General features: G+C 47.2%; 1 long non-coding RNA gene across 1 annotated transcript in view; it reads left to right on the top strand.

Moving 5' to 3' along the window:
- The first annotated feature begins 11950 nt into the window (after positions 1–11950).
- The window catches only part of LOC108788374, a 4750-nt gene continuing 4022 nt past the window's right edge, over positions 11951–12678 (top strand). Inside the window, exon 1 of the long non-coding RNA XR_001941329.1 lies at positions 11951–11985. This is a non-coding gene — a long non-coding RNA (uncharacterized LOC108788374). The remainder of the gene's footprint in view (positions 11986–12678) is intronic.

The raw sequence follows: 12678 nt of genomic DNA, 5'->3' as shown, positions 1-12678 counted from the left end.
AAATTGCCCCACTCAATATGGCCGCTGCTTGCGCCCATATTGAGTGGGGCACTCAGATTAATAATGTGCTGATTAGTCTGACCTTAGTTCATTTTAATACTCTATTGCTGTGTAGTATGTGTGTAGGGAAATGCCGCGGGTGGCCCACGTGCAGTAGAGCCTTCTAGGCCGAACCTCTTACTTCTAAGTAAGTCAGGTCGTTGGAAATCTTGAGGAGTTGGAGTTTGACAGAACACCGGCTGCCTTTCTGAAAGCCCGCTAAATAGTCGGGCTCCTCGGTGGGCACCTGCAACTTCCTCCGCCCACTTCAGCTGCCAATGGCCAGGAGTAAGACTGCAGGGCTACCATTGGCAGAGAAAGAGCGGGTCCTGAAGTGAGGGCACAAGGAGGCAGCTGGGCATCATGCTGGACTGGAGGCGTCACACTGCTGTACTCTGCATCACACCGCTGATCTCTGCACTCTGCGTTGCACCTCTGACTTCTGCGTTAAATCGGCTGTGTTAGGTCCCGCGCAGCAGCCTTCTGGGGAACCACGTGGTGCCTTCTTACAGGGCTTCCAGTGGCTACCTATTTTTCCCTCCTGAGACCCTTTGCCCGAGACTTCAGGCTGGTACCCCGGAGCAGAGCGGCAGCACAAAGTATGTACCAAATTCATATACTATTATTCTGCATTGCTGTATAATGTATTACTGGGAATTTTAGTCCTCTATAGCTGATGGTATTCTGCATTAGAGTGTAAGCTTCTCTGTACAGAGACTGATGTGACTTCTCTGTACAGCACTGCGGTATATGTCAGAGGTTTATAAATGTGTAATTTATAAATTTAATATGTGTAATTTATGTGTAATAGTGTGTGACTGTGCAGGGGACATTAGAGTGTTAGCTACTTTAGTGCAGAGAATGCCATGTGGGTTGGGGGGCCAGTGAGATCCGATTCTCTATAGCAATATGTCTGTGAAGGTTCTCATTCATCCCGGCCATGGTATATCTGTAAAAATTAAGTCAAGGCAACTGGACTTGCTATATTTTTATTGAAGACGTTTCACTGGACATCTGACCAGCTTTCCCAATTCAGAAATTTCTGATATGAGAAAGCTGGTTGGATGACTAGTGAAACGTCCTCAAGTAAAATACAGCAAGTCCAGTTGCCTTGTCTTCTTTTTAACAGATATTCTCTATAGCAAGCTTCCTATATTGTTGCAAGGTTTGTGTATTGGTTGTAGCAAGGCTTGTGTGTCAGCTGTAGCCCTCCGGTACTTACTAGTGGCCGGCCCTGCCCCTCGATTGCGCTTCTATGTTTGGCTCCACCCCCTGTTGTGAGGAGTGTGGCCTGCCGGTGGTCATGTGATTGGGCTGCTCAGTCTAAAATGCCCGGGCCTATTTTTAGTCCCAGTCCGGCCCTGCATCCAACTGCTTCTCCTTCGCATACCCCAAAACATCCCTCATACACATCAAATTCTCCGCTATTGTTCTTCCAGGCACCGCACATACTTGCTCCTTACCTACCATGCAATCAACCACCCCTCTCAACCTCTCAGCAATTACTTTAGCTACTATTTTATAATCTGAATTCAACAGCGAGATTGGTCTCCAATTCCGTAGATCACCTTTATTCCCCTTCTGATATAACAACACAATCACACCCTCTGTCATACATTCAGGCATCTCCTCCCTTTCCAACACCTCCCTACATACTTCCCACACTCTATCCCCAATCACCCCCAAAACACTTTATAGAACTCCACCGGCAACCCATCTTTGCCAGGCGTTTTCTCATTACTCATACCTTTCAGCACCAAATCCACCTCACACTTCCTTACATCCATTCCCAACGCCTCCCCATTTACTGACTCCAACCCCACCCCCACACCCTCCAACACCTCCTCCTCCACACCCACCTCCCTCCTACACCTAGAAAACAATTTTGCATAAAACTTACATACCTCATCTCTCACTCTTTCACCCCCCGACACCACCCCTCCCTCCTCATCCAACACCTTATCCAACACTTCCTTACCACCAAACACATTCTTAAAGAAAAACTTAGAACACCTCTCATCCTTCTTTCTCACCATTCTTTTAGCTTGTGACACTATACATTTCCCCCTCTCAACCAAGAACACTCTCAACTTCTCCTTTGCTTCAATCAACTCATCTGCCACAAATATTCAACTCTTTTTTGCCACCATTCATATTCCTCCTTCGCCTTCCTCACTTTCTCACACCCTTTCCTAATAAAAAAGAACTTAGTTTTCCATTTCACCCAAAACCACCACTCAACCACACTTTCAAAATCCCCCTTCCTCTTCTCGCACCTCCGAAACATACTCACATATTCACCCTTAATCACCTCATCCTCCAATAAACTCACATTCAGCTTCCACACACCCTTGCCATACACCCTCTCAAACCCCATACTCACACACCCTTCCACTCTCCTATGATCCGTAAATGGCACTTGCTGTAAATGACAAGACTCCGCCTTCAAATCCCTAGAAATTAAGAAAAAATCAATCCGGGATCTAACCCTCCCGCTCTCACTAAAAAAGGTACAACCACATCCCTTTCCCACATCCACCAAACCAAAAGACCTTATCATATCACCTAATTCCTTCCCCGACTTATCCACCCTATCCCCCCTCCAAAATACAATTAAAATCACCGACCATAATTATCGGCTCCCTCCCACCCACAAACAACCTAATCTTTTCAAACAATTCCAATATGTCATGCCTATCCGCACCTGCATACACGTTCATCACCCTAATACACACCCCATCCACCCCCACCCTCACCATAACACAACTCCCCCTCTCAATATGCATCACCTCCACCACCTTAAACCTCCCACCCTTAAACAAAATACCCACCCCTTTATTTTACATTTATTGAGGAGACTTCAAGCCGCATAGTCACTTAAGGGGAAAAAAAACACATCCCAAGCAAAAAACACAACAAGCATCAAGTCTTCGGTTTTATCCCTCTAGCTTTTTGTATCTAAATATTTATTGGGTTTTCAAGGTAGTGACAATCAGCATGCTATACAGTGTTTGCCGGTTACAGAAGGCCACATAGGCAACATATTGCAAGCAATAGTATGTCAATGCAAGCACTACAAATCATCATTAATGTAATAGAGGAAAAGGAAATAGTAGGGAGGAAAGGAAGACAAGTAGGAGGGGTCCATCGGTCGGTCCGTTTCAATTGTGGTTCGAGTCCATTCCACAGGTTTTCGGTTCATTGCTAAGGGTTACATATTCATTACCCCTTGACTCTAAAGACCACATCACAGGCGGTGGAGGGTGTCAACATCCAGATCGGGGTGATTATGTAGAATCCAGGGTTCCCAGATTTTAAGGAATTTGGCATGTGTATCCGTTAAGACACACGACAACCGTTCTTTTAAAAGAACATTGTCCAACCTATTCGTAAACTCCCGGTACGGGATAAATAGTTTTTTCCAATTTCCTGCCAACGTTAATTTGGCGGCTATGAATATTTGGTGAGCTAGGGCACCCTGGGATTTATTCAGTCCGGGTACTGATGCATGGAGTAGAGCCTGTGTTGGGTCTTTAGAGATATTTTTTGCGAAAAGAATCGAGAGCAAACGAAATATTCTGGTCCAGAACCGTGCAGCGAAGGGGCAAGACCACCATGTATGTAACATGTCCCCTGGGGTCGAGCATCCCCTGTAGCAGTTAGTAGAAGACGACGGATATATTCTAGCTAAACGAGTTGGGACTAGGTACCACCGAAACAATACTTTATAGGCAACCTCAGTATTTGCCACATTACTAGAACACTGGGACATATTCTTCCACACACTCTTCCAATCATCATTAGACCAATGTAAACCCAGGTCTGTGGACCATTTGTTGGAATAAGGGTGGAAATTAGTACGTGTTAGTGAATTCAAGGTAGAATACAGAACTGATACCTGTTGGGGTCCCCCTGGTGCATAGAGGCAGATGTGCTCAAAACCGGTAAGTGGTGCATTTAAATGTCTACGTGTCTGCATAGAGGATACCCAGTGTTGCAGCTGGAGAAACCTAAACATTTCTGCATCAGGAATCTGTTTGTGTGTTTTAAGATAGGACCAAGTCGGTATTTTAGAGGAACGGTAGAAGTCATACAGTCTAGTGAAGCCATTATCGGTCCACCACCTAAACATGGTTGGATCAGTGTACGCTGGGACAAATAGAGGTTGCGAGAGTAAGGGGAGAAGGGGTAAGGAAGGGGATATCAGACTCGAAGAGTACTTCAGTGAATCCCACACTTTCAAGGCATGTTTCATCAATGGGCTAAGAGAGCAGGGTCTATCAACTGCCGGCAACCAGGGGAGCGCTTGTAGAGGAATTGGGGAGCAGTTGGGGATTTCCAACATGGTCCATAGTGGTATATTAGCAACGCGGTGAATGGCAATTAGTGGTAGCAATTGGGATGCTTGGTAATAGAGAAGGATATTCGGAAGGCCTATCCCCCCTTCCCGCTTGTGTTTATATAATGTGGACCTTGGGACTCTGGGGAGTTGTGGGTGCCATATGAACGTTAAGATGTTCTTCTGGATAGTTCGAATGATAAAGGATGGGACCGCTATAGGTAATACCCTGAAATAGTATAGTAGTTTAGGGAGTATGGTCATCTTGACCGCCGCAACCCTGCCAAACCAGGATAATCCATGGCGTACCCAGGTGTCCATTAAAGCTTTAAGTTGTCTAAGCAAGGGTAGATAGTTATTTACGTACAGTGTAGCATACGAGGGAGATATATTAACCCCTAGGTATCTCAAATACTTCTGTTCCCAAGAGAATGCAAAATTCTCACGGAGATTATCATAATCATGTTGTGACAAAGTTACATTCATTGCCGCTGATTTTTCCCAGTTAACCACCAAGCCAGAGATATCAGAGAAGAGATTCAAGATGTGTAGTAGGTTGGGAACAGAAGTATGGGGTTGGGAAATGGTCAATATGACGTCGTCTGCGAACAGACTAGTTTTGTACTCTACCCCTGCTACCTCAACTCCCTTCACGTTTGGGTTTGAGCGGATCATATAAGCCAAGGGCTCTATGGCTAGGGCGAAAAGGACCGGCGATAGGGGACAACCCTGGCGTGTGCCTTTAGAAATCGGAAGGTCCTGGAGACGTGTCCTAAATATTTTACCTGAGCGGTGGGGTTATTGTATAAGGCTTGGAGCCAGGAAAGAAAAGGACCATCGAGACCCCACTTGAGCAATATATATCTTAGGTAGTCCCAGGAGACTGAATCAAATGCCCGCTGAATGTCAAGGGACAGCAAGAATCCTGGGATGTTCCTAGTTCTGAGTACATGTAGCAAGTGAATGAGTTTCCTAACGTTATCCCCAACCTGTCGGGAGGGAATAAAGCCAACCTGGTCCCTATGGATTAGAACAGGCAGGAATTCATTGATACGTGTAGCCAGGATCTTCGCCAATATTTTAAGGTCCACATTCAGAAGGGATATAGGCCGATAGCTATTAGGGTCTCGAGGTTCCTTATCCGGTTTCGGCACCATTGAAATGTATGCCAACAAGGATGAGGGGTGTACTGAGTCCCCCTTTCTCAATGAGTTATACATGTCCGCTAGTCTAGGTGCCAATATGGGTGCCAACTTTTTGTAATAAAGGGTTGAAAACCCATCAGGGCCAGGGCCTTAGATGTTTTAAGGGATTTGATTGTATTCACCACTTCCTCCTCTGTTATTTCTAGGTGGAGTTGGGCAAGTGCTGCTGGGGGGGTAGTAGGTAATGGAAGGTCCCTAAGCAGTGCATCTGCTTTGGCTTTATTAAATGAATTAGAGGCACAATAGAGCTTTGTTAAGTTATAGAACAATTGGAGAATTGTGTTCGGGTTTGCTGTAATATTGCCCTGAGCAGTTCGCAGTCTGAGAGGTGCATACCGATGTGGGAGTGCATTCAGTTTTCTAGCTAACATGGACCCCGGCTTATTCGATCTGGAGTAGAATTTGTGTTTAGACCATCTAAGGAGCTTCTCAGAGTGCTGATCTAGTAGAAGATTCAATTCTGTTTTAACGGTATTCAATTGTGTCAGTAGTTTCTTATCCTGCTTATCCTTCAGACATATGGTAAGTTCCTCTAGTTTGGCATAAAGTTCGTTGACCCTCTTATTCCTTTATTTCTTCCTCCGTGTGGCTATCTCTATTAGCTGACCTCTCATGGTGGCCTTGTGGGCCTCCCATAGTATGACTGGGGAGTCCACAGAACCATCATTCAGAGAGAAGAATTGTCGGGCATGTGATTCAACCTGTTGTAGGAGGGCCTCAGATGATAGTATGCTATCATTTACGCACCATAGGAAGCGCGTTAGTCTAGTCGCTTCTAAGCGGAACTGTACAGCATTGGCTGCATGGTCCGACCAAGGCACGGGTTTAATGCGTGCGGAAAGGAAAGCAGGTACATTACACTGCAACGTAAACACATGATCTATTCTGCAAAACTATTGATGGGGATTTGAAAAGAATGTATAGTCCCTGGTGGATGGGTTCAACTCCCTCCACACATCCACCAAGGAATGGTCATTTAACAATGTGAAGAAGTTGGAGTTCTGTAAAGGTAGTGGAGGAGGGTTGGCAGTGTCCGTAGGTTTGGTTTTATCTTGGGCAGGATAAAGAACCAAATTGGTATCCCCAGCTAAGAAGAGGATACCTTTACTATGGTGGGTGACTACCTTCAATAGATGGGAGAGGAAGCTGAGTTGATGTGTATTAGGGCAATAGTACGAGACTATAGTGATATCAACATCATATAAAGAACCAATCAATATCACATAACGTCCAGTGGGGTCTGTAATTTGCTTATCACACACGAAAGGTAGATTCTTCCTGATCGCTATCAGAACCCCTCTCTTTTTTTCTGAGAAGTTGGCACTATAGAATATAGGAAATCGGTTATGTAAATATTTAGGACAGGAGGTGAGAGAAAATCTAGTCTCCTGCAAGCAGACCAAGTCGGCATGGCAGGATGAGTAGTAGGAGAATGCTTTGTTTCGTTTGTGCGGCGAATTCAACCCCTGGACGTTATGGGAGACAACATTAAAGCTATTGGCCATGGTTAACAAGCAGGAACATTAGACAACGTAGGCAACCCGGAATAATAGCCCCGTGTGTACAATAACTCACGAAAAACCCGTGGAGGAGTGACCGGAGCGTGGTATTCCATATCACCGATGGACCGGGAGGGAGGGAGAGGAATCTAAAGAGGGAAAAGAAAACAAAAGCCCCACAGCGGGCTAGGTGAACAAAGAACAGTAACATAATGCAACTCAGAAAACTGTCCCTAAGGACAAGTGTCGCAGATAGCGAGGTGGAAAAATCCTCCCTCCTATCCGCCGTTCTCAAGGGGGGGTGCCAATCACCCGGTCCCCCTAGAGAGCCTTATGTAGCAATCTTATGAACGTAGCACCAGGAACGGTACATGTACAAAGGCAGATGGCGCTGGTAAGTATAAAAAGAATAACAGCATATAACTCCCCAGGGCGGCACTATACACGTCCTGGACTCAGTGCTAAAAGAAAAAGGAGTGATCAACTTGGTGGAAAACTGGTCTCAGATAGCGAGGTGGAAAAATCCTCCCTCCTATCCGCCGTTCTCAAGGGGGGGTGCCAATCACCCGGTCCCCCTAGAGAGCCTTATGTAGCAATCTTATGAACGTAGCACCAGGAACGGTACATGTACAAAGGCAGATGGCGCTGGTAAGTATAAAAAGAATAACAGCATATAACTCCCCAGGGCGGCACTATACACGTCCTGGACTCAGTGCTAAAAGAAAAAGGAGTGATCAACTTGGTGGAAAACTGGTCATTGATCCAAAAACAACACGGATCGAATGTCAGTCAATGGGCGGTAGACATAATGTCACCAGTAGGGAGCAAACACTGGGTTCTCCGGACAGCGTATCAGGTAGGATCGTGGGGTGGAGCGGTCATCCTCTGTTTTCCAGATTTATATGGTTGGGAGCGTCGAGCCTTCTCCCATATGGGACTTGGAGGTACGCGTCTCGAGCTTTGGGACGACTGAGATGGTTCCCTCTGGGATGGTGGCAGCAGCTCGAGATCCAAGAGCGCCTTCTTCAGGTCATCTGGTGAAGAGGGGGAGTAAGAACGGCCATTGTGTGAAAATAGGAGCCTGAAGGGGAGTCCCCAGCGGTAGGCTATGCCATTATTTTTCAGAACCTCCAAATAAGGCCTTAGGACTCGCGACGCTGTATGGTGGTAGGCGAGAGATCAGCGAAGACTTGGAATGCAGTACCTTGGAAGTGCAGGTCTTTTTTGTTCCGGGTGGCGTACAGCACTGCCTCCTTTGTACGGTAATAGGTGAATTTAACAATTATGTCTCTCGGGGGGCCTTCCGGCCTTCTTGGGGTCAAAGCCCTATGGATACGATCAAATTCTAGGCAAATTCTAGGCAGAGCAGTAATGGTGGATTGCAGGTCTGTCACCGATTCTGGGACCCCACGGAAGCGGAGATTGCCACGGCGGGCCCTGTTCTCCATGTCTTCCACCTTATCCATAATGGCAATTAGGTCAGTGTTAACTGAGTCCAGATCTTGCTCATGGGATTCAACAACAGTAACTACATCATCCATCTTTTTTTCTAGAAGGTCTGTACGTGCGGTAGACATAATGTCACCAGTAGGGAGCAAACACTGGGTTCTCCGGACAGCGTATCAGGTAGGATCGTGGGGTGGAGCGGTCATCCTCTGTTTTCCAGATTTATATGGTTGGGAGCGTCGAGCCTTCTCCCATATGGGACTTGGAGGTACGCGTCTCGAGCTTTGGGACGACTGAGATGGTTCCCTCTGGGATGGTGGCAGCAGCTCGAGATCCAAGAGCGCCTTCTTCAGGTCATCTGGTGAAGAGGGGGAGTAAGAACGGCCATTGTGTGAAAATAGGAGCCTGAAGGGGAGTCCCCAGCGGTAGGCTATGCCATTATTTTTCAGAACCTCCAAATAAGGCCTTAGGACTCGCGACGCTGTATGGTGGTAGGCGAGAGATCAGCGAAGACTTGGAATGCAGTACCTTGGAAGTGCAGGTCTTTTTTGTTCCGGGTGGCGTACAGCACTGCCTCCTTTGTACGGTAATAGGTGAATTTAACAATTATGTCTCTCGGGGGGCCTTCCGGCCTTCTTGGGGTCAAAGCCCTATGGATACGATCAAATTCTAGGCAAATTCTAGGCAGAGCAGTAATGGTGGATTGCAGGTCTGTCACCGATTCTGGGACCCCACGGAAGCGGAGATTGCCACGGCGGGCCCTGTTCTCCATGTCTTCCACCTTATCCATAATGGCAATTAGGTCAGTGTTAACTGAGTCCAGATCTTGCTCATGGGATTCAACAACAGTAACTACATCATCCATCTTTTTTTCTAGAAGGTCTGTACGTGTACCTATTTCTCTGATCTCCTTAGTCAGGGCCGCAGTAAGCTTCTCTGAGGTCGCCGTCAGCTCAATATGAAGCATAGCTCGGATTTTTTGCAGGAGGTTTGCATCTCTGGAGTCATCCGGTTCATCCCCTTGGGTCATGGGGAGACTGTCCAGGGACGATGAGTCCTGTGCGTCCTGGAGGAAGAGTGGTGATGCAGAGTGCTCCGGAGTGCCTTGTGCGGCCGCCATCTTGGGTTGTCCCCGCCTTTGAAGGCTAAAGATAGCTCTCTGGGGATCGGGTGTTGCGGAGCTTTGTTAGTCCGCGGCCATCTTTCTCGGCAGCTCGCCACGCCCCCCCTTATCCCTCTAGCTTTAACGCGTCTTCCAGACCCCACTCGATCTTCACTGGCCACACCAGCCATCTCCTCCAACACTTCTTTTTCTTCCATCGTCTCTTTCCTGTCTTTTTTCTTCTGCTGCTGCTGGAACCCCATCACGGACTGCCAAGACTCCACCTGCCCCAAACTGGCAAAGGACTGGACCGACTGGCACGATGAATCAGACAGATCCGAAACCGTGTCGAACTCGAGTGCACTCGTATTACTCGAGAACTGTTCTATGATTTGGGACGGAGACGCCTCCTCAACCCCACCATCCATCTTTCTTTTTAAAGATGCTACTGGCAGATCCATTTCCTCCTCCTCAAGGAGACCCTCACCTTCCGCCTTACTTGCTTCCGGGGCAGGCTCCACACCTTCCGAGTCCTGCACCCCAATGGCTTCACGAGGCACTGGGTTCTCGGCAACAGTCACAAGCGTGTCACCCAGATCACTGGCGACAGCACCTGCCATGACCCCGCTTTGGATCTGCCCTGGGAGGGCCCCTTGGGCAACCTCGGAAAACGACCGGGTGCTATCCTTCTCCACCACTGTCTCCGAGGTTTCAGGCACTACTGCCTTCTCCATCTCTTGCCTCACTTTGGGGCATTGCCGGACCAGATGGCCTACCTCACCACATATATGGCATTTCCTGGCCTCCTGGCAATCCGCTGTCCTATGCCTGGCTTTAAAGCAGTTTCGACACGTAACACCGGTTCCACACTGCTCTTTTGTGTGCCCAAACGAAAAGCATTTCCGACAAAACAGCGGCTGCCCAGGGTACCAAAGGTACTGCCAATAGCGAAGGCCTGCGGGGGGTGTCTCGATCCACATACACCATCCTGGTTACCCTCTTAATTGCACCCAAAATTTCCGTTGCCCATTAAACGTGCCAAACACGTTTGTCATGCCTACACCAGCAGAAACTGACACGCAATATCTGGATAGGAACGCCCGTATCTCCTCATCCTTCACAAAAGGATTGCACATATGCACCATAACCGGGAGACGAACCTTCGACTCATTACATATAAACTGGATACCTTCGAGTTGTTCGTCCCCCAGCTTCACGAGCCTACGTGCCATCAACGTCTGTACATCTTCCCTCTTCCAAAATGTAATATCGTACATCCCAGAGCTTGGGAAAGCATGCATACAAAAAATACACTCGCGCTTCATGCTCAAGAGATCTTCAGCAATGGTCTTTTGTACAAAAAACAGACCTACGTCAGATCTCCTGCCCTCGGAAACCCACAGCCTTACTGTATTGGGAGCTTCAGGAGCCAGTGCAGCCATCCTGAAGCAAAAATCGCACCACACCAAACCACAAGGTAAAGTGGGTTAAAGAGATCGCCCCCGCATGTCCCTGATGGTGTCCCACCCAATAGCAGCAGGGGGTGCACCCGAAGGAAAACACCCCCAGGCCGAGTGGGACTGGCACCGGGTCCAAACCTCCGACTGCAGACCACAAAGATCGCAGCCAAAAGGCCGAGAAGATGCTGCATATAATATAATAACATTATTGCTAATTATTATCACAGCAATGAATAGTAATATTACATCAGGCAACTTTCAAATAAGCCCCCTCTTCTATTCATTGAGAGAAAAAAAAAATCTTTAGACATTCCAATCACTTGTACATTGTCCTTTCTAGAGGCATGAAAGTCATCAATCTTAACCTACATAGGCTGGCACAATCCTTAACTGATGTGCGTCTGAGACCCCCACAATTTACGACCTGAGTCTTTGTCTCAGAAAGAATAAACTCGCATTGACCTTCTATCAAGTAGACAAAATGGCTACCACGATGCCCATATACAAATCTGTAAAATAATATGTACAGGCCTTTGAAATTGATTCCTTTCTGCCCAATAGTTCTGACATCTTAACTCCCGGGATTTCTGCAGTCCTTCCCATTACAAGTAATAAAACACAACCATGTCATGTAGGAGGGCAAAGCATGAAGCAGAGCCTGCATATGTAATAAGCAAATACAGCTGCACCCTTGTGCAAGGTTTTCAAAATATTAACAAAACATTGATACAATTAATTGCATCAAAATGTGCATTCCATTTAACAATAACATTTTTGATTGAAAATATTTAAATTACAGAATTACAGGTTATGGGTCGCAGTTTTGTTTTTTGGTTCCTAACTCCATCTTTATATATTTCAGAAAAGAACAAAACTGGCTATAAGAGCACCAACAGTGAGTACTCTGCTGCTATGTTCCTTCTCTATTCCTGTGTTACTCTGTGTAGCATTTTATATTATTATGATTTATAGACTATAATTCTTATGTAGGGTTCTCTAAGGCTGTGGTTCTCAACTTGTGGGTCGACCCAAAAGTGTGTTCAGTGGTTCGCCCCATGCCGTCCACTGCGCCAAGCAGCCATTCAAAATATACTGCCCAGTGCTGAGTGTCAGCTTGAAGTGGGGTGGGCAGGGCTTATGAGGGAGCCTCTTCTATACATGCATTGCTTACAGCTCTCTCACTTACCCTGTAGGTGCACAAGGGCCCGTGGACGTGCATCTCAACAAACTTCCCCCTGTGAACAAAAAAAGTGAACCGTGAAATCACAGCACACAAAAACGTGCACAAGGGTGCAAGGTCCTTTCGAAGAAGGGACCCATTTCCCGACCCCCCGGGGCGCAAGGCTCCTGACAGGGGTTGAGATACTATGGTCCACCAACCCGGAGGCCGGTGGACCTTTCCTCTGGGGACCTGCCGAAACAGGTCCCCCATAGTACTTAGCAAGTGGGCTCTCCCGAAGAGAGACCCACTTCCTGGGTGGGAGGAGGCAGAGACCCCCATAAGAGGCACAGAACCTCCTCCCTACATCAGGAATAGGCCCCGAAGGAACCTGCACCTTCAGCAATCTGTGGGTTTCAATCAAAAAAA

This window comes from Nanorana parkeri, unplaced genomic scaffold (genome assembly GCF_000935625.1).
Source record: "Nanorana parkeri isolate BGI_ZX_2015 unplaced genomic scaffold, ASM93562v1 scaffold321, whole genome shotgun sequence".
Lineage (NCBI taxonomy): Eukaryota > Metazoa > Chordata > Amphibia > Anura > Dicroglossidae > Nanorana > Nanorana parkeri.
Note: the sequence above shows the minus strand (reverse complement) of the source record. Positions and strands in the feature narration are given on the sequence as shown.